At 36.2% G+C, this 24,047-nt stretch overlaps 1 protein-coding gene across 19 annotated transcripts in view; it reads right to left on the bottom strand.

Annotated features, from left to right (window-relative positions):
* Positions 1 to 24,047, bottom strand: part of GALNTL6 (polypeptide N-acetylgalactosaminyltransferase like 6) — a 573,576-nt gene that overhangs the window by 223,887 nt on the left and 325,642 nt on the right. The window lies entirely within an intron of this gene.

Here is a 24,047-nt window from a genome sequence, read left to right as displayed (position 1 = left end):
TAGATTCACTTCACTACAATTAAACAGGTTATTACATTCCTCAGGTAAGAAGCAAATATTTTAGAACTTTTTAAAAACCCAGTAGGAAAGAGAATCAACTTAATACCTCTGTAAGAGTATGCTTTCATTAACACCCACCTGTAATACTATTGAGTTCCTGACAAAACTTAAAAAACATCTTAAGTGTTTCAGAGAAGTAATGTCCTACTAAAGATGTTTTGTAGAAGTACAGTCTATAGTCTTTTTAAAGCAAACTCCAACCAGCTCTGGCAGATCTTAAATTTGCATATTTGAGATTGACAAAAGATAAAAAATTGCGAGGGGGGGCTGGGGCAGAGGGTTTGTTTATTTTGCTTTCAAATAGAACTAAAGCATGCAGATTAGAAGGGATGATAAAGTACTTTAAAATCGAGATAATAAGCTTGTTTAATATATACAGAGACATATATAAGTTACATAAATCATTATGAAGACCAATAAAGATATTACTAATTTCACAATCAAATACTTTTAAAAACAGTAAAAAGCATCTGTGGGGATGCAATCCTAGCACACCTATTTAAAGAGAACAGTTTGCTGCCCACAGATTTGGTTTATGTCTCAATAAATGAGGCCAAGTAGAAACATAAATGCTGCTGAGTGGACCTAGGGAAATGCAAAGGATAGCAAAAAATGTTACAGAGCTAAGAGCTTTATATATAAAAAAATAATGTGTGTATATTGTGTACTTCTCATGAGAACGCTGACTATGCAAGGAGAGGTATAGAAGTAGTAAAAAAAAAATACAAACACATACAATATCTTAAATTCTGTTTTTACTTTGTACTGTATTTTTTATCAAATAACAGGGATACTACATTATAACTGCATTTCATCTTTGCCTTTTTTTTTCTTTTCTTTTTTTTTTTTAAACTGCAACTGTGGTTTTGAAGAAAGCTGCCTACATTTTTCCAATTTTGACTTTCTGGGTAAGTTCACCTAGAAGATTTAAGTTGGTTTTGTTTTTCAAACATACAGAAATTTCTCTGAGTTCTTTTGCAAAATGTCATCAATGTGCTGCTACGTTTCCACTCCTTATCTCTCCCAGTTTCATGTCAGAAATAAAGTCATTCTCTCCCAGTTTCATATCATATAGCAAGTAATTTGTGTTAACGCTTTCAGCTGTCATCTTGGCAGTGCAAACAAAACTGCTAAGTAAGGAGGAAGGTGGCAGTATGATTTATGATGCACTACTGGTTTCCACCTCCAAAAATTAAGTTTGACTCATATTTCATAACTGGAATAAATTTGGTTGCTGGGGTCATGATGATTTATCCTAGGAAATGAGAAAACAAAATGAGCAAAACTTATTGATTTAAGGAGTCCAGGAATTAAAGTCGGTACTTTGCTGAATGGGAAATTAATTGTAACTAAATGAAGTTTCCAAACCATGATCCAACTCTAACGAAAGTGCTCTAAGAAGTACTGATGGCATTCACATTGACATTCATGCTCTAGAAGGAAACTTTAGGAACTGAGTCAAAAGCATGGGGTTAATAGCACACACTGGCATGAAACAGGAACTTTAAATTTACTGCTTTAAATGATCATTTAGTACTTGGAATACCATAGTTTTGGATACATAGCACTAGAAAATTTTGCAATCTATTTCCATTAAAAACTATATGCATTTCCAAGAAGGTACCACCTGTCACACAAAATGAGAAAGGAATTAAATAATTCATAAAGAGAAAGGCATACCTGCCTCACATAATGGCAAGCTTCATTCAGACTGAGACGTTCTTTATTGTTCATGCCATTGCTATTACTTACCTTTAAAAGACACAATTAATATTAATTGTTTGAGGCAATACATTTCTTTATATTTTCAATGTATTTTCTAGTAATTCCTACATGTATCACTTGAGATTGGGACCATGCCAGACAGACACAGACACACATTCTCCCCAAAATAGCTCTTGCTTCAGAGAGCCTGCAGCTCACTGCAGAATCAGACAACAGGATAAAATGACAACTCAAGAAAGTCAGCCCTAAAGGGGCCATTGGCATTTATTTTCTTTCTTATTTTACCTTGCTGCTGCAGGATGTGAATCTGTTCACTGGCTAGATGTTTGAGTGCACTGAGAAACTTTTTTGGAGAAATATTATATATAGTATCAACAATAGTTTAACAGTGTGTTTGTAAAAAACATGTCACTTATAATTTCTGCCCTTATTGAAAGAATTGAAAGATTTTTGCTGCTGTTATTAATGGGCAGCTAAGAACTCCCTAGAACACAAAATGTCTCCAAAAATATGAAGTGAATACAGATGCCATGCTCCAAGTTTTAGTAGATAATTTCTTAAAAACATTAACAGCCAAATTTGAGTTAATCCCTAGAATAACAAGCACTTCTGAGATACAAGTTCAATTAGCTTTAGCTAAGTCAGAAGTAGCTAAGACAACTGTGCCCATGTATGTGCTGAATACAGACGTCTGAGAAGATAATCTTCTTTAATTTCTCTTACATACCCTGCTTAGTTGTCATAATATCTGTGCAAACATATGAGTTAAAGACTGTCTCTAGCATTATTGCAGAAGTGTTAAGGAGCATACAGAAGCAAAAAGGAACAAAACCTGTATTTTTTTTCAAAAGACTACTTTCTTCTCCTCTGAAATTTGGTCAGGTCAGAAGCTCCTACCATTTAATTTTCACATGCAACATTGTAAGATAATTACAGATGCACTTAAAAACAAACCCAACCACGAACCACAGCGAGGATATTCTTGGATATAAGTACAAAGCTTTAGAAACTGCATATAGAACATTTCAAGAAAAAAAGGAAAACAGGTTAACAGCAAAAGACTAGTGTCTGAACAGCTAAAATCAACATTCACCTCCCAAGGCAATGGGATTGTTCATGATCATCTGTCTATCAGCATATTCAAGATGTGTGACCACTTTTAAAGCAAAAATTACACCTGATCTGCAGCTTCTAAGTCTGGTAGATGCTGTATGGATAAGAAATGCATGTATAGTTTCTTGTTCAGTGTTTAAAATAGCAATACATTACAAATTATAGTATAACTTATACAATATCCTCCACTACATATAATTAATTATTATGTAAGTATGTGCTTTAAAAGTTAAGATGTTTTAAGTGACCATACTGGTCTGAGATGAAAGTCTAGAAATGTCAGGAATTTGTTACGTCTTTGTGTCCTTTAATTCTTCACTGTCTTTCTTGCTTCAGTCATGACCTACAATCATCTTAAGTCACACCTGACAACCCCCTGGAAAGGCTGCAAAAGCAGCAATTAGGAAAACACTAAAATAATTTGTCACCCTGGGAGCAATTTGTGCCTGTTACTAAAAGACTCTAGAGTTCATCACATCACAAGACAGTCTTAGCAACAAGAAACAAAACCCAGAAAGTGATAGCAAGGAGAGGAGAAGTGAGCAGAGCCCAAGGTGAACCTCTCAGGGCATTAGGAAACAGGAAAGCATTTGGAATAATTGGTTCCCTTCTTTCTACCACAGATAACTCCTTTCTGTTAATATTCACCATCTGCATTTTATATTCTGCTTACAATGCGCAACTTTTCAGAAGAAAAAAAAGAGTTAAAGGGATTTTCATAATGAGTGAGGAAACACTGAAAGTGATAATTGGTTTTAATGGCCATGTGCACCAAATGAAATTCCTCTTGTTTACTTTCTTACTTTATAATGTAATTTATGCTTTGCTGCAATAGCAATGTATTGACTAATATGCTAAAGTGTCACTCTTTGTAACATTTACACTATGAAAAAATTAAACATATTTGAATAACTCCATTACAACCAAATTCAGTGCTCAACTACAGTTCTGTGGCCAAAATAACTTTACCATTTTAACTCTTCAGTCATAATCTACTATTTCAATGATTTATCAAATTCTTTTCAAGCCTAACTTTTATGCTGAGGCTAGACAAAATCAGAAATAAATCAATAATGTAATCCCAATAAGGTCAGCCAAGTTAGGGAAGCAACTTGCTCTACATAGCTGCTGACCTTCCACTTTTTGTTAGGATTGCTTACCTTACATTGACTCATCTCAGTGTTTATCCTGCATTAAACAGTTAAAGAAAGCCATTTAGAAGATAGTTTTACTTCAGCATGGGCAGTTTTATCAGGATAAAAGCATTTATACTGTTAACTTTTTTCTAAAACATGGTACTTACATACTTACTGTAACAGTAGTTTAGTGACCCTCAAGGTCTTATAAACTGTAGGGAAAATATCAATCCTAGATGTCTCATTCTACTCAATGTAAGCTTCAGAAAAATGTGTGTCTTGCCTTAGCTCCTGTAGTGACCTACTTGAGGCATGCCACCCAAAATAATTTTCTTAAGGCTTGCAACCTCCACAGAACAAAGATTAAAACAGACATTAAAATTGCAGTGGCCATTAAAACACAAGGAACAGAGAAATACATGGCCATTCACCTAAGAGCTGTATTCTCAAGAGAGTGGGTATTCAACAGTAATAGAACACAAGCATAAGGGGAAGACACTAACCTTCTACAACAAATTGTGCAAAAAGCAATTTAAACTTTACTCATTATTGTTTGTGTTGTGCCACTAGAGTACGCCACACTTTACACACATCTTGTTTTCACTGGATCCCACAGCCAACAAACATTTGTCTTACTGTTCAAACATTGGAGTCATTACCATGTGCTTTGAGGCACCACAAACTGAATGTATTCAGTTGCTGGCAAGGCAAGCGATCTGATCAGAGCGCCAGGGAACCGCATGGAAGTTTAAAACACGAACGAAGCATAAATGTATGCAAATCTTGAGGCCCACCTGAGAATGTTCCCACAGCAAATCTCCTTTTCCTGTTCATATTATGTTAACAATAAGATGTTAACATAAGATGTTCTGTGCCTGTGGAATATAGTTGGATACCAACAGCAGCGATACTCGCTTGGCATGAAGCTTCTCAAATGCATAATCTTATCTGCTGGGTTAGCATTCCAGCTGGCTAGGGGTACTTCTGGAGCAAACTAGTGAATGAGATGCTTTCCCTGGTATGAGACTGTTATACAAATCCACAGGAATTTTAAGGAGGCTAAGTTCATTCTGCTCAATTAGATAAGACGTCGGTTTCCCTGTTGAAAACTGATTGCAGAACAGACAAAATAAAGTTAGATTATTACACTAGCAAAGCAAATTTAGTGCACGATATCAAGCACCAAGCAGACAAGAATGACCTTGGAGTTAAATATGCTCACAGATGTCCAACATCAAGAAAAGAAAATCAAGACAGATCTTAAAGACAATTAAAACAGCTGGAAACAGGACTAAGGTATAAACATCCTCCCTGCCACTAAGACATGCTCCAATTAAAAGCAAGTTTCTTATACCAGATTTCTCAGTGGAAAAGGCATAACTTGCAACCACTAAGAGAAATTCTAAATTGGTTTCCCAAAAATTAATTACATTTCATTTTCCCTTCTAATTCACTTTTTGGTCAACTCTATCTTTCCTAAACCAGCAAAAGCCACAGTGCTTAGTTGTTTATCAGACAGCAAAAGCACCCATCTCTAACTAGCTTTCAGCATAAAATTAAAATCCTTTATACAACAGAAGTCCACTGACATAAACAGGAAAAAGCAATGTAATCAACATAAGAATAAATAAGATATATTATTCCATATTTTTTTCTTTAAATATCAAATTTTTCTTTTTTTTTTTAACTCCCAAATAAATCTTGGAATACAGCCACAAACTTAAAGAACACAGAAGGAAAATCATGATGCCACATTAGACGCTTTTGCATATACCTAGGGTTTATGAAGTTAGAATTAAAATGAAAATTTTCACTAGAAATATACATGAAAGCAACAAAATCATCTTAATGCTTTTTTTCTAGGTGCAATCTTATCCAAGTGTTCCCTAAAAAGTTACCCAACAGAAAACAGTACTAGATAGGTTCATGTAGCTGGAAACACATATACCTGTTGCAATGACTACAAAGACAGTTTATTTCTTTTTCTTTCCACACAATAAATTATGTTTCACCCTAAGGTTATTTGCTTTTCATTATCATCACTTGAATAGATTTTTTTTTTTGTTCAATTTAAAAAGGAAACTGTCTAGATGAATACTATGAATACTACTTGGCTAATTCTTCTAGCTTACTCTTTCTCATACATAATCAATCTATGTTAAGCCTTTCCCTGTAAAACAGGAGATATACCAAGGAACAACATGCCTTCTGGGACAAAGATTACATCACTGACTTTTTACCTTAACACATCAATCACTCTACTTCAATTCTCCTTGACAACTACTAGTCCCCTAAAGCCATGCAGAAAAACAGTGAAGAATAACATTTTATATCATCCCAGAGCTGCTTCATGAGAGACACAGAAATGAGCAGTTTTTCAAGTCTTTGATTTCTCACGGCTTAAACTAAATATTTTAAATATCTTCTGCATTTTCTGAGTCTTACACAAAGAACAAAAATCATATGGGTCATTATTATGAATCACTCTACTTGATTTCTTTCTGCATTCATTATGCTTGGCCAGTTCTGGGATTCCAGACAGCCAACCATCTCTTTTGTGACACTCGGCAAGGCAGCTGTTATCTCCTGGTCAAAGGTACTGACCTTGAAACTGAAGCAACTTCGTTCTGTTTAAATAATAGGGGGTTGACTGTGGCTGGACAGCATATGCCCATCATAGACACTTTATCATTCCCCTCCTTAGCTGGACAGGGGAGAGAAAATATAATGAAAGGCCTATGGGTCAAGATGAGGACAGGGAGAGATCACTTACCCATTACTGTCACAGGCAAAACTGACTCAACTTGGAGAAATTAAATTTATTGCCAAGCAAGTCAGAATAGGATAATAAGAAAATAAAACCAAATCTTAAACACACCTTTCCCCCACTCCTCCCTTCTTCCCAGGCTCAACTTCACTCCTGATTTTCTCTACCTCCTTCCCTCAAACAGCACAGGGAAACAGGGAAGGGGGGCTGCAATCAGCTCATCACATGTCTCAGCCACTCACTCCTTCCTGCCCAGGGAAGGATTCTTCACACTCTTCCCCTACTCCAGTGGGGGGTTCCTCCCACAGAAGACAGTACTCCACCAACTTCCCCAGCGTGAGTCCTCCCCACAGGCTGCAGTTCTTCACAAACTACTCCAGTGGAGGTCCCTTCCATGAGGTACAGTCCTTCAGGAACAGACTGCTCCAAGTGTGGGTCCCCTCACAGGGTCACAAGTTGGAGTTGGCTGGCAGTGGCTCTGTTGAATCAGGGAGAAGCTTCTGGCAGAAGACACCCCTATAGCTACCCCTACTACTAAAACCTTGCCACACAAACCCAAATACAAATATGAAAGAAAACACAAAATGCCCCATTCAGTACTCTTCAGTAATATTTCTTATGAAGGCAGGTAAAAGCAAGTGCTGAGGTAGCTGGGCCTGTTCAGCCTCAAGAAGGGATGGCTGTGGGGGGACCTCATTAATGTCCATAAGTATCTGAGGGAAGTGTGCCGAGAGGATGGAGCCAGGCTCTTCTCAGTAGTGTCTTCTTAGGTGTCTCTTCTCAGCAATAGGACAAGAGGCAATAAGCAGAAACTGATGCACAGGAAGTGAATATAAGGCAGAATTTCTTTACTGGAACAAGTTGCCCTGAGAGGTTGTGGAGTCTCCCTCACTGGAGATATTCAAGAACTGTGTGGACAATCCTGTGCTCTAGGATAACCAGGCTTGAGCAGGGAGGTTGGACTAGACGAGCCACTGTGGTCCCTTCCCACCTTACCCATTTCGTGATTCTGTGAATTGTATTACTCATAAAAGCCTTAATGTGTTTCTTCACACAGTGCATTTCTGTAGCTAATTTAAAGGAGAGAACTGGCATGCCACAGAAGAGGCATGCTCACTTTAGTAATTTTAGAACAACTTATTCTTTCAAAAAACATACATAATAAACATCTTTTTTATTTTATACACTGACAAAACAATAGAAGAGTAACTGAATTCAAGGACAGTTTCCATAAACCTAATATTACTTGTTTCCTTGTGCAATAATTCTAAGAGCAACAGAGTTAAAATTACATACTTATTTGGCAGCACTCCACAAAGTATTTGAACATTCCATAAAAATCTTTTTCTGGCAAGATACTTTCTGAATGATTTAAAAAGCGTTATTATCATACTTTTCACAACATGGCTTTGAATAAAACAGTCAATTAAATAAATGAGCATGCTACTGTGAGACAATCAACCTTGCTCATAGTTCTGGGCTTGTTTTTCTGAAAAACGTCTCTGGGAATACTAAATTTACTAGATTATTTGTATTTATATCTAATACTTAAATAATTCAATTTACACTCACAAATATGTTAAACATATTGTATTAACAACATGTATACATCACTTACTAATCAGAAAACTAGCATAACTATATCATTCCAAAGCTCTGTCCAGCTATCTAAAGCAGATAGGAAGAATTCTAATTATATATTGTATTTGTATATAAATACACTCAGAAAACCAGTTTTTACCTTTACAGCAAATGGAAACTTGCTCTTATATGTCTGCTTGATACCTGATTAATCATATAATGGTTTGGACTGGAAGGGACCTTAAAGATCATCTAGTTCCAACCCTCCCTGCCATGGGCAGGGATATCTTCCACTATACCAGGTTGCTCCCAGCCCCATCCAACCTGGCCTTAATTCCAAGGATGGGGCACGCACAACTTTGCGCAAGCTGTGCTTCACCACGCTCACAGGAAGGAATTTCTTCCCAACAGAACATCTAAAACTATCCTCTTTCAGTTCAAAGCCATTCCCTCTTGTCCTATCACTACAGGCTCATGTAAAAAGCCCAGCTGATGGCAAGCTGAATATGAGTCAGCAGTGCCCTGGCAGCCAGGAGGGCCAACCGTGTCCTGGGGGGCAGCAGGCAAAGCATCGCCAGCTGGTTGAGGGAGGGGATTGTCCCTCTCTGCTCTGCACTGGGGCAGCCTCACCTTGAATATTGTGTGCAGTTTTGGTCAATGCAATATAATAAAGATATTAAGCTATTAGAGAGTGTTCAAGGGAGGGCAACAAAGATGGCAAAGGGCCTTGAGGGGAAGCTCTATGAGGAGCCTGGAGAAGAGGAGACTGAGGGGAGATATCATTGCAGTCTACGATTTCCTCCTGAGGGGAAGAGGAGGCACTGATCTCTTCTCTGTGTTGACCAGTCACAGGACCTGAGGGAATGGCCTGAAGTTGTGTCACGGCAGGTTTAGATTGGATATTAGAAAGAGATTCTTCACTCAGAGCATGGAACAAGCTCCCCAGGGAAGTGGTCACAGCACCAAACCTGACAGAGTTCAGGAAGCATTTGGATGATACTCTCAGGCACATGGTGTGACTCTTGCGGATGGTCCTGTGCAGGGCTAAGGGTTGGACTCGATGATCCTTGTGAGTCCCCTCCAGTTCAGCATACTCTGTGATTCTGTGAAGCTCATGCCTTCTATTACCTAAAGAGGACAAACAAAACCCCCTACAGCACAGAGGAATGCAAGTGATTGTCTATATACAAAATGAAGATGACACCATGACCAACAACTGTGCTAGAATAGTTTGCTATATGATAATTGCATATACTTTACAGAATTTCACACCTCTTCGAAGGGCTCCTAAACTCCATCCCATTGAAATAAAGGAAATTTGCTTTTAATCGAAATTTTATAAGTACTGTTATTTCACTGTCATTCATAATCAAGACATAGCATTTTAGAATTTATGATATTTGTCAGGTACAGCATAAGTTGCCCACTCCATAAAGAAAACAAAGTTGAAATATATAATACTTCATAAAACTAAAATGAATAGGGCAACATGAGAAAGGGGAAGAAGAAATTAGTTCAGTTCTTTGTGAAGCTCTAAATTCAGTTAAATTACCTCTACTAGCAACACTTACAAGACTCTACAGAAATAATCCATTTAGTTCAGAAGTAATAATCATTAATTACCTTCAAAATTTAATCACCTGTACTTCAGGAGTACACATAAAAAAAAAAAAAGGGCTCCAGCATAATTGGCACCATTATCCTATTTTACATTTCATGCCCTTACATTCACAGCTGGCATCCAGATTGTCACTCATTGGTTAAGAAGATGTTTAACTTTCCTTCAAAGAAAAAAACTACCAGGGAGTGCATTAAAAAAAGGATATTTGAGGTTCTGTAAATACACTCTGACTAGATGCATTTATTTGAATTTGTCATGTAGTACACTTCAATGCTATGTTCATGTATTATTACAATTTGTAGCACAAAACTTATTTCCTATAACTAATATCAAACTGCCAATACTAAAATAAAAGAATGAAGTTTGCAAATGAGAAGTCAGCACTTCAGCTAGTTTTTTCAAACACATTCAAGAACTACAATAATTTTAGACTCAAATGTAAGTATGGATTATTTTCATTTTTTCCATTCATTAGCACAATCTGTCATTGCTTTCTGCAGTTAAATACTGCAATAGGTAAACCACTCAAGAACAAAACTAACATCTGTTCTGTACTGCTTTGTAGTGCTAAAGGATATTGACTTCAATATTATCACTTTTGTTTGTACATAGTGTGCCTTTCTACACACCTGGAACAGCTTTATACAACATACTATGGGACTAAGATCCTTGAGTAATTTTTTCTCAATTCTCATCTAAATGAATCAGTTGTACTTGAAACATTTTAACATCATCACTTTCCACTAGAACTGCGTAACATATATTTAAAAAGAAAATTTGTGAAGTTAGAACATTTACAAATTTGTCTTAAACATAAGTAGATTTCCTTTTTGACTAAAAATAGTGTACCACAAATACACAAAATGATACAAATAGGCAAAGGAAAGTTGCTCACAGCTACTCTGCGGAGCTGCAGCAGAGACAACTGCTACTCAAACATCAAGTGAGGAATCTTACACCTTGTTAACTGTCATTTAACTCACCTTCTACATCAGTACTGATTTTCAATATGAGGCATGGTTTATTATGTAGACTTTAAAATGGAAGACATATAATTTCATTTTTATCAGAAATAAAACTTTAATGGTAATTTGACCTTTAAGATTACTGGATACATATGATACTCAGAAAGGTTCCCAGCTCTTATAAAACACTCCCTTCTCACCTAGCTGTTGTACAGGCTGCATTCCTACAGGTAATGATAATTAATTAGTTCATCAGAACATTTAGAAATTCTTAAGGAAAAAGCAACCTAGCCTTCTTACAGTGAAATACTGAACAAGTAACCACTGTACTCAGTATAGCCAGAGGACATAAAAAAATCCAGGAGACATGGGAGGTCTCTCTTTAAAAGACTTTCACAAAAGACCTGCAAAAATGTAAGGACAATTAATTTGGGTATCTTCTGTGATTAAATGAGGCAGAAATTGAGTAAGACAATAAACTCATGTCTATCCTTCTAAATCTAAAGCAGTAGGTTTGGTATTTTGATAGCTGTGCACAAACAGTACCTTTACAAAGAAAGTCAACTCTCTTCTTTAAATTCAGTATGTTGCCCTTCAAATGAAGGGGTAAAAGATCTTAGCCACACATCCTCTTCTAGAGTTGTTGAGAGATTTCTACCTATTAAAGAATTAGGAAGTCTCTAGTAAAGAATCAATATTTTGCCTGCAAATTAATACTATGCATTCTCTGTGATTATTTTTTCAGAGGCAGAAAATATTCTGTAAAAGTATCCTGATGTAATAGTAGTAGAAATTAAATTACATATCAAAAAAATGGAACAAACAAAACCAAAATCCCCCAAAACCCCACACACCTCTTTGATGATAGCAACACTTAATCAAGCTTTGATTGCCAGATATCAGCAGAGACTGGCAAGTCTTCATTCCAGAATGCCATGCACATATTTGCAGTACATTTTACTGGTATAATTAGAAGAGTCTTCTCCATTCCATAAAAACAAAATCCCCAGTAATCACCTGTTCTAAATGGCTAGGATTTTCCATACTGTGTTGTGCATTCTGCTTTGCTAGAACACTGCAGGCATCTGGTCTTTTTTATTTGTCCTACTGCATATTTCTTGAACTTGTAAGAGAGGGCAGTTATGGGGGTTCCTACAGCAGGTGAACAAAGGCTGCTAAGTCACTGACCATAAATGAAATCAACATATTTGTTTGCCTCTTTGTGCTGCATGTCTCAACGGAATTATGCAGCAGCCCTGCGAAGCTGAAAAGACTGAAGCATGTACTCTCACAGAGCATAAGCACACGGCTGGACAAAAAGAGGAAAAAAATTATTTTATACCTGTGACTTGGGAAGGCAGAGGGGAATACTAAAAGCTCTTTGCACATATCAAATCACTTTGCTTCTAGCATACTCTTCACCAAAATCTTCCACTGTATGTGGAACTTCTAATTCACAAAACCTGGTTTGACCCAGTCCTATTAAAATAAATCCTTTACACTTGCTCTATACAAATTATTAATGTTTTGCTCACAAATCAGTAACATTTAAAAAACAAACTGTGCATGACAGAGCTATTAAAGCATTCAGCTATTTATAAACTTCATAAAATTCCCCATCTGTCTGAAAGATGTATGAGCTCAATTTGGGAAATTAGCACATAGGGAAAGGCCCCCAAAGTTGACTGAATGTCTGGATATTGATTTCTGAGAAAAACAAAACATTCCTTTTCAAGTTAATCAAAATTATAATTGTATTTTTGTACAAGAAGATTTGTAATGACAATTCCATACGTCATGAATGCTTCCTGTGAGACACTCAAGATGCTGAGAACAATGAACACACATAAGTAGACTTCTGATTTTTGACTGCGCAAAATAAAAATCTGCATAAACATATACAACACTAAACAAATAGATGCTTTTGGCAAGAGGGCCTTCATTTATGTAGAATAACTAAATTAAATAAACACTAATGATGGCGGAACTGCTTGCCATTATCCAGGAAAGAATCATCAGAAACAAATGCTGTCATATTATGTACTGTGTTATCCCAACATAGAAGTATCAAGATGAAATTATGATACATGAATTGCATCTCTCTTAATATTCATAGAAAATATTCTGTAGGCTTTGTTTGTTTGTTTTCACAGAAATAGAACATACAAGAACTTCAATGGAAAAATATTATCTGTTTTACTCCATCAGTGAAGCAAGGTCAGAATACCTATTAAAACTCCTTAAACATTCCTGATTTTGTCAGGGTTACCAAACTAACAGGACAGGATAAACCTTTGCTCTTCACGTACAAAGCTTTGAAGGCATTAATTTCCTAACCTCATTCCCTTCTCCTGTCTGTGTTCAGATTTGAAAACTAAACACTTGCTGTCAATCCTACATGAAAGAACCAGCCTAGAAAAGACATCAGCATTTAGTTGAGGGAAAGGAAAAAGTATATAGTTAGCAACCAAATCAACATTCGTCCAGTCATCTGACAAGAAAATTATTTTTAGATACTACCTGCATCCCACTTCTGACTGTAAGGGCTTTTATTGGCCTTTTAGTAAAACACTGTTTTACCACCAGAACTTTGGGTTTAAAATTCTCTTACAAGTTGCAATCAATTTCCTTCTTTGGTCATCTCACAGCTTTCCTGATACAAGCCACTTTTTTTTAAATCTTATGTGAAGTTCAGTAGCAGTACACGAACAGGAAAATAACCTCTCTTTTATGTTACTGGCAATGTATTTGGAATAATATTAACAGATATCGGGCTCAACCATGATTTGCAAACAGGACCAAAAAAAAAAGTGAACAAAACAAAATACTACACATTTATAATACAGTAAATAAGGTAAAGGGTTTTCTGAAGTTATTTTGTTTAAAATGTATAAAATGTAACTCATCAGATGCACAATGCTATTACCTATTCTTTAAAGATGTTGTAATTTTGTTTGGTGATTACGAGCCTACTTCAAAGTCTACGTTCAGGAAATATATTTTTAAAGTCTGCTTTAGGGAACTCAAATGTTGTAGTTAAGGCAACCTTGATTGTAACAAACTACCATCTCTGGAAGGACTATTAGGATATCAATTCAAAGCTTGTCATACGTTATTAACCTGCAATTAACTTTGAAAACTTAAAGTTGCTATCTCTGTCTGTGTACAATGAGAAGATAGTTATTTAACATAAGGATAACACTGAAACAACAGTTTCAATGAAAACGATCATGAATGAATTTCAATTTTAAATGAAAGAAAGTTTCTAAGTAACAGACAACCAATATTTGGCAAGAACCCTTTTTGTTGATACTATGGCAAAACCTAGTTGATCAGCTCATGAAAAATAATAATATGTAGGATCTCAGGCTTTTTCTCCTGACACCTAATAACAAAGAACCACTCAGAAAAGAAGTTTAGATGGAATATTTGCAAGAAGTCCAAAGCAACAAACTTCAGCTGCTATCCTACATCAGCTGACTGTGGGTTTTCATCCTGAATATTCAGGAGACACATCATCCAAGGATTTAAAAATTCATATCTCCATTATACTACTCAGTGAAGTTGTAGAAATAATACATGTGGAATACTAGTTAAGAACTTCCTAATGCAAATGAGATTCCCAAGATCATCTCATTCATACCACCAATTTTGACATTAAAAAAAAAAAATCTTGAAACGTATGAAGAAAAATTAAAACTTAAGAAGAAACTTATAAAAGACAAAAAGAAATGTAGGGAAATGTCGTGTAAGAACCATATATTTTCCAATTTTTCAGAAACTAATGTGCATCTTTTCCATAGTTCATTAACTGAAGCTGAAGAAGATAATCCTGAGCTAATTGTTCAAGTCTCTTGTCAAGTTGTTTAGTGTATTACTGTAATATAATAATGCTTTTTCAAGTGGAAAGTAAACAACTGATATTTCAGAGAAAAGCCCATGTAGAAACCAATGTTTACTCATGTTTAGAAATTTTCTCTCCTGTTTATGAGATCAAATTTGTGTATTCCACATGAGGAATTTTAAAATAATTTAATTTCAGCCATAATTCAATTTAACCCTAAGGAAATGTAAATCGAAGCTGAGATGCATAGTAGAAAATACAAAACAAAAACCCAACACAACTAGAATGCATTTGATTTGCCACAAGAATAAACGTGCTTCCAACATTTTAAGATTACTCAGAGTGACCATACTGTTTTACATCCAAATTTACTTCAGGTATCTCATGAACCACACTCGATACAAGTATGGCACAACATTTTTAGAAGTTGACACACAGAGAACACAGCCTTGCTAAGTACAGGCTGCCCATTGGTTCCCATGTCAAAAATTCTTTGCACGTTCACACACGAAAGGGATGCAAGCTGTAGGCATGGTGCACAGCCAGCAAGTATTTCTTTGAGTGGGCAAGTAAAGAAAGACTGACCCAGACAGTCTGTGGAAATACAAACTTTGTATTCAGACTCCACAAGTACTCAAAAGTAAAATTACTTATGCATTATAAGCAATTCAATGAACTATGTGAAAAGTAAGAATTAGTTTTCATAATGATATTTCACGACTGGGGTTTTCATTTTTACAGCTGAGTTGTATTTGAGTTGCCCAAGTGCAGACAGCACTGGGAGGTGGGGGTAACTCCTAACTTTCTCCCACAGCAGATGCATTCCCAATTAATTAATTCTGTCTAAGTAAAGTATAAAATTTCAACTATGTGAAATTCTTCCCACCTTTCCCTTTTTTCTCAATATGGGAATATTCTTTTACTCCAGCAAATGAAATGCATTTTGAGATGGGCTGCAGTTGACTTCAAGATAACCCCCAATCTCAGGGCAACCTTTTTTTTCCCATTGGTAAAGCCATTCTGTCAAGTTGGAATGCCTTCAGTAATGAAACTCCTATTGCAAGGTACATCAAGGAGCTGAAGGAAAAATTTTGTAATCTGTAATTTCAGAATAAAACCCTCATAACAGAATTTATAATGTTAAGTAATCCAAATCGAGAATGTGCAGTAAAGAACAGGAACTTAGTATTACAGATTCAAATCAGTTTATTCTAACTCACACTCATATCTTTTAAATTGTACTTGTTACAGTGTATTTTATTTTGACCAGAGCCAAATCCAAGTTTCATGAAATTCAAATAACAACTGTGTGAGTGCACTGTAGAGGAAATTAAAGAGTAATTTTATAGCTCAAGATTCCAAGTACAAAAATGTAAATCCTCTGTTTAGTTAGATCTCTCGTCAACATAGACATTCTGAAACTGAATTAGTTTTGGTTTCCTATTTGGCCTTTTTCTTTTTTTTTTTTTTTTAAATCTCCTTTAAAATATGAGACTGACCCTCATGTAGAGTTAAAAGTTAACATATTTTTTTCTGATGTAGTGCATATGCAGTAATATGCTAATGTTAAGGTCAAACATTACTTCAAAACTTTGCTGCATTAAACTCTCCTCCTGTAAAGGTTTGCTTACCCTGTCAGTGACAAGAACAGCAGAACTCAAGTTGCTGGGATCACTCTGGGTTCCAGGACATTGTATGAAGCAAGTGTGAAGCCACTGCAAATTCTTTAGGAAGTAGAAAACATCTATCTTTACCTTTGTATAATTACTTGACTGCAGCAATAGGTTTCCCAGCTGGTAAGGCTGTGCATTTCAGGTCTAACTATTCATCTATAAACCTAACAGGTATGTGGATTCACACTTACTTTCTTACAAATAATGTCTTATGTCAGTTATGTCTAGCATTGCAAATACCTGCCAACACTGTGGTTGGTGAGAGCACACTGAACTTGACAGTTCAAGATAGCAGTGTTTTCAAGATAGCAGTGTTAGCTCTCTCAAGTTTACAGCTTTCAAATACCTGAGGTGTCAGCATCTACATTTGAGATGGCTTTTGGATGACACTGATTCACATGCAAGTCCTCCTTCTAGGTGTTCTGTCTACCGTAGGAATTATGCTGTAATTGATAGGGTCACTAAGCAGCCTTATTACTAACAGAATACTAATCCTTCCCAGGTGAGGAGGCAAAACCTGTGCTGGTCTTACAGATACAATATTGCCTCTTGTTCTCAGCAGTCTCCCTTCTGTCTATGCTACATCAGAAGTACAGATACTTCAAAGGGACAGGAATGGTAAACACAGAGAGTGCTCTTCTGTGACAAGCTGAGTCTGCCTGCTTAAAACTTCATTGAAAGCCTGTTTTACATCGCAGCACAGCTTACTCCTTGCAAATCACTTCCAGGTTCCCCAGTCTCCAGCTACTTTAAAAGACAGCAATATCTAGCCTACGACTTTCAGCTGATTGGGAACTTGCTTCAGTGAACCACTCTCTATTGACACAACAAGGTTTTTCACCACAAACTTCTCTGACAGAGCTGTATTTTGGGACATCCAAAATTTGGGATGGAAGGTGGCAAGGGGAAGGAATAATAAAATAACATATGCATAAGCTTATGCTTGTTTAATCACTGTTCTCATTAAAGTTTCACTCAGGTACTCACAGTTTGTTCTTAACAAAAAAAAAAATAAAAAAATTCAATTGTTTCTGAACTAAATCAAATACCAAGCCTCATACAAGGACTTTTATTAGCATTTCTTTTCCTATTACTCAATGTTTCTTTTTATTAAAAATACCCAGCAGTTTGCTTCAGAAAGTTGTAACATGACCCTCAGGTTCCGCTGTTGGTATAGAAATAACAATGGCCATTTCTCAAAGTTCTTGCCAATTCAATACACAAAAGACATTAATGAAAAAGATAAGGCAACTCCTCATGTCTTCTATTAGACTAAGTGTGCTTCATATTCAATGTTCATCACTTAGTTTTATATTGTTTCATAGCTGTTTCAAAATGAAGCAGATGTCTCTAGTCTGAACCAAATTACTAATGTTCTCCAGAGGACTGTTGTATACTAAAGTCAGCTTGACTTAAGTGTAAATATTGATGTATGCCTACTACAGCAGTAACAAATTGTTTTCATCTATATAGCAAAAACAGAATAAGGCTTGATTGTTCAATTGAATTATTTCAGTTTAGTACTCAGTTAAGTCAAGGAAACAGATTTCTGTGTACCATTATTCCATTCCTTTTTAACTGCTATCAATTGCTACAGTCTATCCTACAGTATAGCATGTGATTTCAGAAGTTTTTACTATTGTATAAACTTTTAACTATGGGACTGGCAGCCGCTGATTTCTAAAGTTTTTCCTATTGTATAAACTTCCAGCCATGGGACATCTTAGGTGGATAGCAGAAAGTTCCATCAACACAGCTCTGTTACAGTACATATTTATGCTGTCCAACACAATGCCAGAGTGACAGTCAAGCTAGCATCAGTCCCAGAAGCAAATCTCAGAAACACAGTGCTTCCCCCAAGCTTATAAACCTTACTCAGCACAATTGTTTACTTGTAACGTCACTGGGAACACTCACTGTTAGCATATTAATACCTGCAGAAGGATGTATGCTCCTGCCTTTCTCCTCCCACTGCTGTTTTTTGGGGTTTTTTTCCCCTGTCTGCTACAGGGGGGTATTCTAATCACAAACAACACACAGTGTTCCAGATCAACACAACACAGAGAACAGCAACAAAACCACCGAAACAAACCCCTCTCCATCAAATAAAAACCCAGTGATTTGTCACAAAATATTGCCATGAAATCCCTTGGATAGAATTATTTTTCTGTATTTGTACTAAATTGTTTCTCAGCTTTCTGAGAAGTCATACACAGTCAGGCACCATCAAGGTCAAGAGCAAGCATGGTCCTCAGCCCCTCCATTTGCCACCACTGTTGCCTCCAAACACACACCACTGATTGCATCTAGTGTTTATCTGACTTCCAGCGTATCAGTTGTCCAGTGCAGGCTTCTATTCCTACCAAACATTTTACAGTTACAGCCTTTTTTCTTGGTTACAAAGACAAATATTGGATGGAAACTCCAATAAAATGAACTCCCTCCCCTTTTTATTCCCCCCCAATACAGAGAGACAAAAAAATGCAAAGAGGTTATAAGTGGAAAAAAAAGCTAACAAATTTACTAACAAGGAAAAACAATTGCAGCACCACAAAGATACAAGGGAAATGGCTTACCCACAGAAAAGGAGTTCACCACATCACCTGGTCCCCCAGGAACAAAGGGCAAGAGAATGGCAGAGGGTCCTCCCCACCAACCACAACCCCCCCCATCTGCCCCACCAAACAAAAGAAAACAATGGGAGAACAGGGGCAAACCAAAACCTAGAGAGCTAATTCGTCCAAATAAGGGGTTATACAGCTGCTGGCTGAGATCAGTTCTCCACAGTTGCTTGGGCTGCCACTTCCAGCTCTCCACTGCTGGGGGCAGGGGGAACATGTGCCGAAGTGCTGACCCTGCACCACCTGGGCCCGACAAACTTTTTCTTTTTTTTTTTAGAAGCATGGTTAGTTTTCAGAGATGAGCAGAAACTTGAGTTCAAAAGTTTGGTCTTTGATATATAAAGGTGATGAATCATTAATATATAAGAAAAACAAGTCACTTGTGTGACTCTGAAGAGCCCAGATTAAAAGAAAAGTCATTGAGCAAGTATAAACCATGTTGAATAACAGATTCCAAAACTTAAGGAAAGGGACTGACTTAAAGTATTTTCTTTGGTAGAGGCTGACTTTCACAATATTAGAACATCCTGTTCCAATTTTCTATTTTAAATGTTGTATATTTTGACAAAAATGGCAATTTTTGCAGACAAGAGCTTTCATCATACCAGAGAATTTCTGTCTATAGCAGAGGTTTCTTATGACAAGACAGCCATTCATACAATATAGCCTTCTCTTTCATTTCATCAGAAGAGTTATATCCAGCCATGATCTGAAGCCAAGCATCCGTAAATTGGAATCACAATGACCTGTTACATAAACTGCCTGCGAACAAAATACAGGAAATTTCATCTTACATGCTATAGATCAGATCTTCCTCCATGTTCACACAAAACAAAGCACATCACTAGCATTGAAGTTCATTGACCAACTACACTGAGTTTTGATCAAGTAGTCATAGGTTGCTTTTGCACACCGACTTCCACATTTTTAATCTGGGCTATTCAGAGACCTGGCACAAAGCATATGGTACCAGATATAGGACAGTATGTTACTCTCAAATGAGTAGCAGTGCAGAAAATAGACCTAAGCAAGGGGACAGAAATAGGAGAACATAACAGACAGTAAAACTGGCTCATCAACATGAAGGAGAAGTTCACAGTTTGTCATTTGCTACCGAAACACCAGTTCATTGCCAGTGACAGAAACTAGTCCTGTCCTGCAAGAAGCTGCTGACTACTAAGTTCTCAATTTCTTTTGGTGGCAAATCTGATAATCTTTTTCCAAACTAAAATACAACCCTAGAATTGTTACTGCTAGTAAGTTTACTTGTTGGCTGTGGTTTTGTTTATTTTTTCTTATAATAGGTGCTGCACCCATTCAAGAACTACAGAGTAAAGTAAAAATGCTTGGTAAGTTAATTTTACATTCACGGGCACATGCTGTGTTAGTAACAGTTCACAGGTCTGACTATGCTAATAAAGTAATTAAAACATAAAAGAAATAAAGGTTGATGCACAAATCTATCACACATTGGCAACCCACATGAACTGTTTAATTAATTATGCAAATCTATGTTCCCCCAAAGTTTTAGAACATTAATTAGAATTTTTAGTACTCCTTTGTAAATGCAAGATATTCCATAACAGAACCAATGAAAATATGCTGTCTTTTTCATTTTGCTCTTTCCTTTAAAACTGTTGCCCACATCTGCTTCTTGCCCCCTTTTCAGAGATGTCTGTTTACAGACTATTTCAACAAGAAACACCTCATCCCCAAAGTCAAACCTGCAAATCAATCTCCTCCCACTTCAAACACCCCTCACACAGAATCACAGAATATTCTGAGTTGGAAGGGACCCACAAGAGTCATCAAGTCCAACTCTTAAGTGAATGGCCCAACAGAGATCAAACTCACAACCTCGGTGTTATTAGCACCATGCTCTAACCCCATGAGCTAATCTCAGGGTCAAACTCTCCCAGAAAAAAACCCCACTTTTCACAAGGCTCACTTTTCCAGGAACCAGGATCACAAAACCAGACCTGCACACAAAGCCACTGCAGATACCTGACACAAAGATATGTTGGTACTTTCAATATAAGGGTTCATTTTTGTGGTAGGTGACACTTTCTGAAACTGGTAAGTCTTTAACTTACAGAGTTTAGAATACAAAGTTTACATGAATGAGGTATTGGGATTGCAACCCCAAATCCATCACAAAGTAGAAATATTTTGCACGTTTTAGTATGCAAAAGCATGTTCATCATTCAGTTGTTAAATTAAATTTAACAAATTCAATTTGTTAAAAAGCCACAGTACTTGGACCTAAGTTATTCAGTGGAAGTCTCTAGTGAAGACCTGATTGCTGTATCAGTGGGGAAGAGTAAAAACATTCTTAAATTTTAAGTGCCCAACAGTACACGTCATAGCTAGCTCCCTTATCCATAGCTTTCTAAGGTAAACTAAGTTTAAGTCTAATTATTTGCCTCATGGACATATTTTTCCATCCCATTGTTTCATCACTTTTAAGCATAAATTATATGAACAAAAATTTTGCAGCTTTGTGTACATATATTTAAAATCTACATTTCCTTCTGACTATCACAGATGACTTTCTGTATTCATGTAGTCTTTTATATTAAATCTGTCCATTAAATCTGACCAAACATTGCACTTCCAAATTTTATAACATTTGCTTACCTCCCTCTTAATACCGAGCCTCTAGTCTGCATTATATTGATATTTAAAAAGGTGCAGCTGTCCTTTTACTTCTATAACATCTAAATGTCATAATTTATGGTGAATATTATGCATGAATTATCTAAAGTTTTTGGGCTTGATCATAAAAGCCAAAGGAGTGAATATGAATAAAATAAGAGCATGCCAAGTAATTCTGCAGACAAACCAGCAAACTGCTCAGTACCTAGCTGTTCACTAAAACATTTTCATCATACATTATCAAAAGTTCCTTAAGTGCATTTCTCTATTTATATTTGGATTAGTTAAAAAAAAACTCCATCTTTTACACAGCTTTCAAGTTCCTAATTTTTCTTATTTACTCTATTTCTAATAGAAACTGACTTTTCATAACTTCCTCGATGTTGACAAAAAAGAAAGAGTTTGATTAGTAGAACACTTTAGAGAAAAAGGTTATTTAATCACTACTTTTAAAATACTGGTGTTATTGAAATATCCCATTTTCACTTTTGACTACCTACAAGTGATGTTCAGGTTCCTAACAGAAAACTCTCCTTATAATATCAAGTTAGGAAATAAGAATAACATATACAATATCCCTTAAATAGTATATAATTGATTTCACAAAACAAAGTAATAGCCGTTTGTCAGCTATTTCACATATGAAGCTTCATGAAAAAAATATACAATAAGAAAAAGTGACATAGATTTATCACTAATTACTGTACTGCCTCAACACTGCAGGAAATTTTGCTTGCAATGATTCTATGAGTTTTGACAAGATCTGACCACACAGACTGAAGCCAGATTAGGCCAAAAATTATTTTACGCTGCTTTACTTCTCTCATCAGTCCAGGAAAATGCAGTGAAAGGGTGAATGAACAACAACAGTAAACTAGACTTCTGCTACTTTTAAAAAAGATTATGCTATGAACTGGGAGGAGACACGGATAGATAACAGTCAGCATTTTTTCAGCACAAAATAATCCAACTCTATTACAGTGGTCACCTCATGAAAAAGAAAAAAAGAACACAAGAAAACACAATATAATCTCAGTTAAGTATAGTTTAGAGGATCACAAATACAAGAATTAAACACTGCACATGTGCCAAAATGATTCAGCTGACCTGAAATTCAATATTACTAAATTCCGAGTAGAGACTCCAGCACATTTTTCTTGTATGCTTTCTCTTCTTAAAACATACAGTACACCAAACACGCTCATTAGTTCTTTTTCTAATAACCAGGAAGTAGATAAGCTTTACAAAACATTAACATATTTAAAAGGGCATTAACAACAGTCATTATAATCTCCATCAAAAAAATGCTACAGTATTACCATATTGAGCAAGCACAGCCTCAATAGCTACCATCTCAATAAAAAAAAAAAGTATTTTTTACTTGTCAGGTAGCTCATAAAACCAACTTACAGACCTCCCCGTAAGTTGTTTACTACTAGGAAATTGCTAGCCTGCAGAAAAATGGTCATGCTGTTTTGCAGTTCTTGTTTTGGAAACTTTCATCCAAGGTCTAGATTCCATCAACATAGAATAGTCAGAACTGTACTCACTTTACAATTTCTCTTAAATTGCATTACAGACTGAGAGGCAGTTCATCAAAGGACATTGCAAGTAAATCAGCAGATATGAGAGGGCAAGATAGATGTGTGCAGCATTAATCTTTCTAAACCCTGAAATATCAAGTTAAAAATCTTACAAAAATGATTCTGCTGCTGCAGTGCTCTACTATTATTCCTCTCACTCACCCAGAGGCTTCTCACAACAGTAGGTCAGAAATTTGCTCCTCTAAGGTCCTAGCTGAGACAAAGGTTTTAGGTAAAATATTATAAAGGGTACAGTTCTCTCTTTTGTTGTCTATCAATCTACTCAGAACAAAGCTCACATATACACCAGCAATTGATGTTTCAACAGAAACAGAAAACCCACCCCTCAAACACCAAAGAAAAGTCAAAGGTCTTCATGCTTAAACTTCTATGAGAGGTCCTGGAATTCAAAAGAAAAACTATTTCCCAGTTCCATATCCTTATCACAGATGAATTTTACCTAAGGAATTGTTAAAATTCATTTAAGAAACTGGAGGCATTCACTTTTTGTGTTGCATTCGAGAAACGATAATGGCAGAAGCCATTAAGTGATTGCAGTTTTCTTAATTTCAGTACATGTAAATGACAAACTTGATCAACTATTCTAAAGCACTTTTTTCACATTCCATTCAAAAAGAGTCACAATTCTCTGTATGGCTATTTTGTATTAGTATTTTTGAAGCTGCCTAGCTCAAAAAAATTC

The sequence above is a fragment of the Pseudopipra pipra genome, chromosome 4, assembly GCF_036250125.1.
Source record: "Pseudopipra pipra isolate bDixPip1 chromosome 4, bDixPip1.hap1, whole genome shotgun sequence".
NCBI classification, from domain to species: Eukaryota; Metazoa; Chordata; class Aves; order Passeriformes; family Pipridae; genus Pseudopipra; species Pseudopipra pipra.
This window is presented reverse-complemented; position numbering and strand designations above follow the sequence as displayed.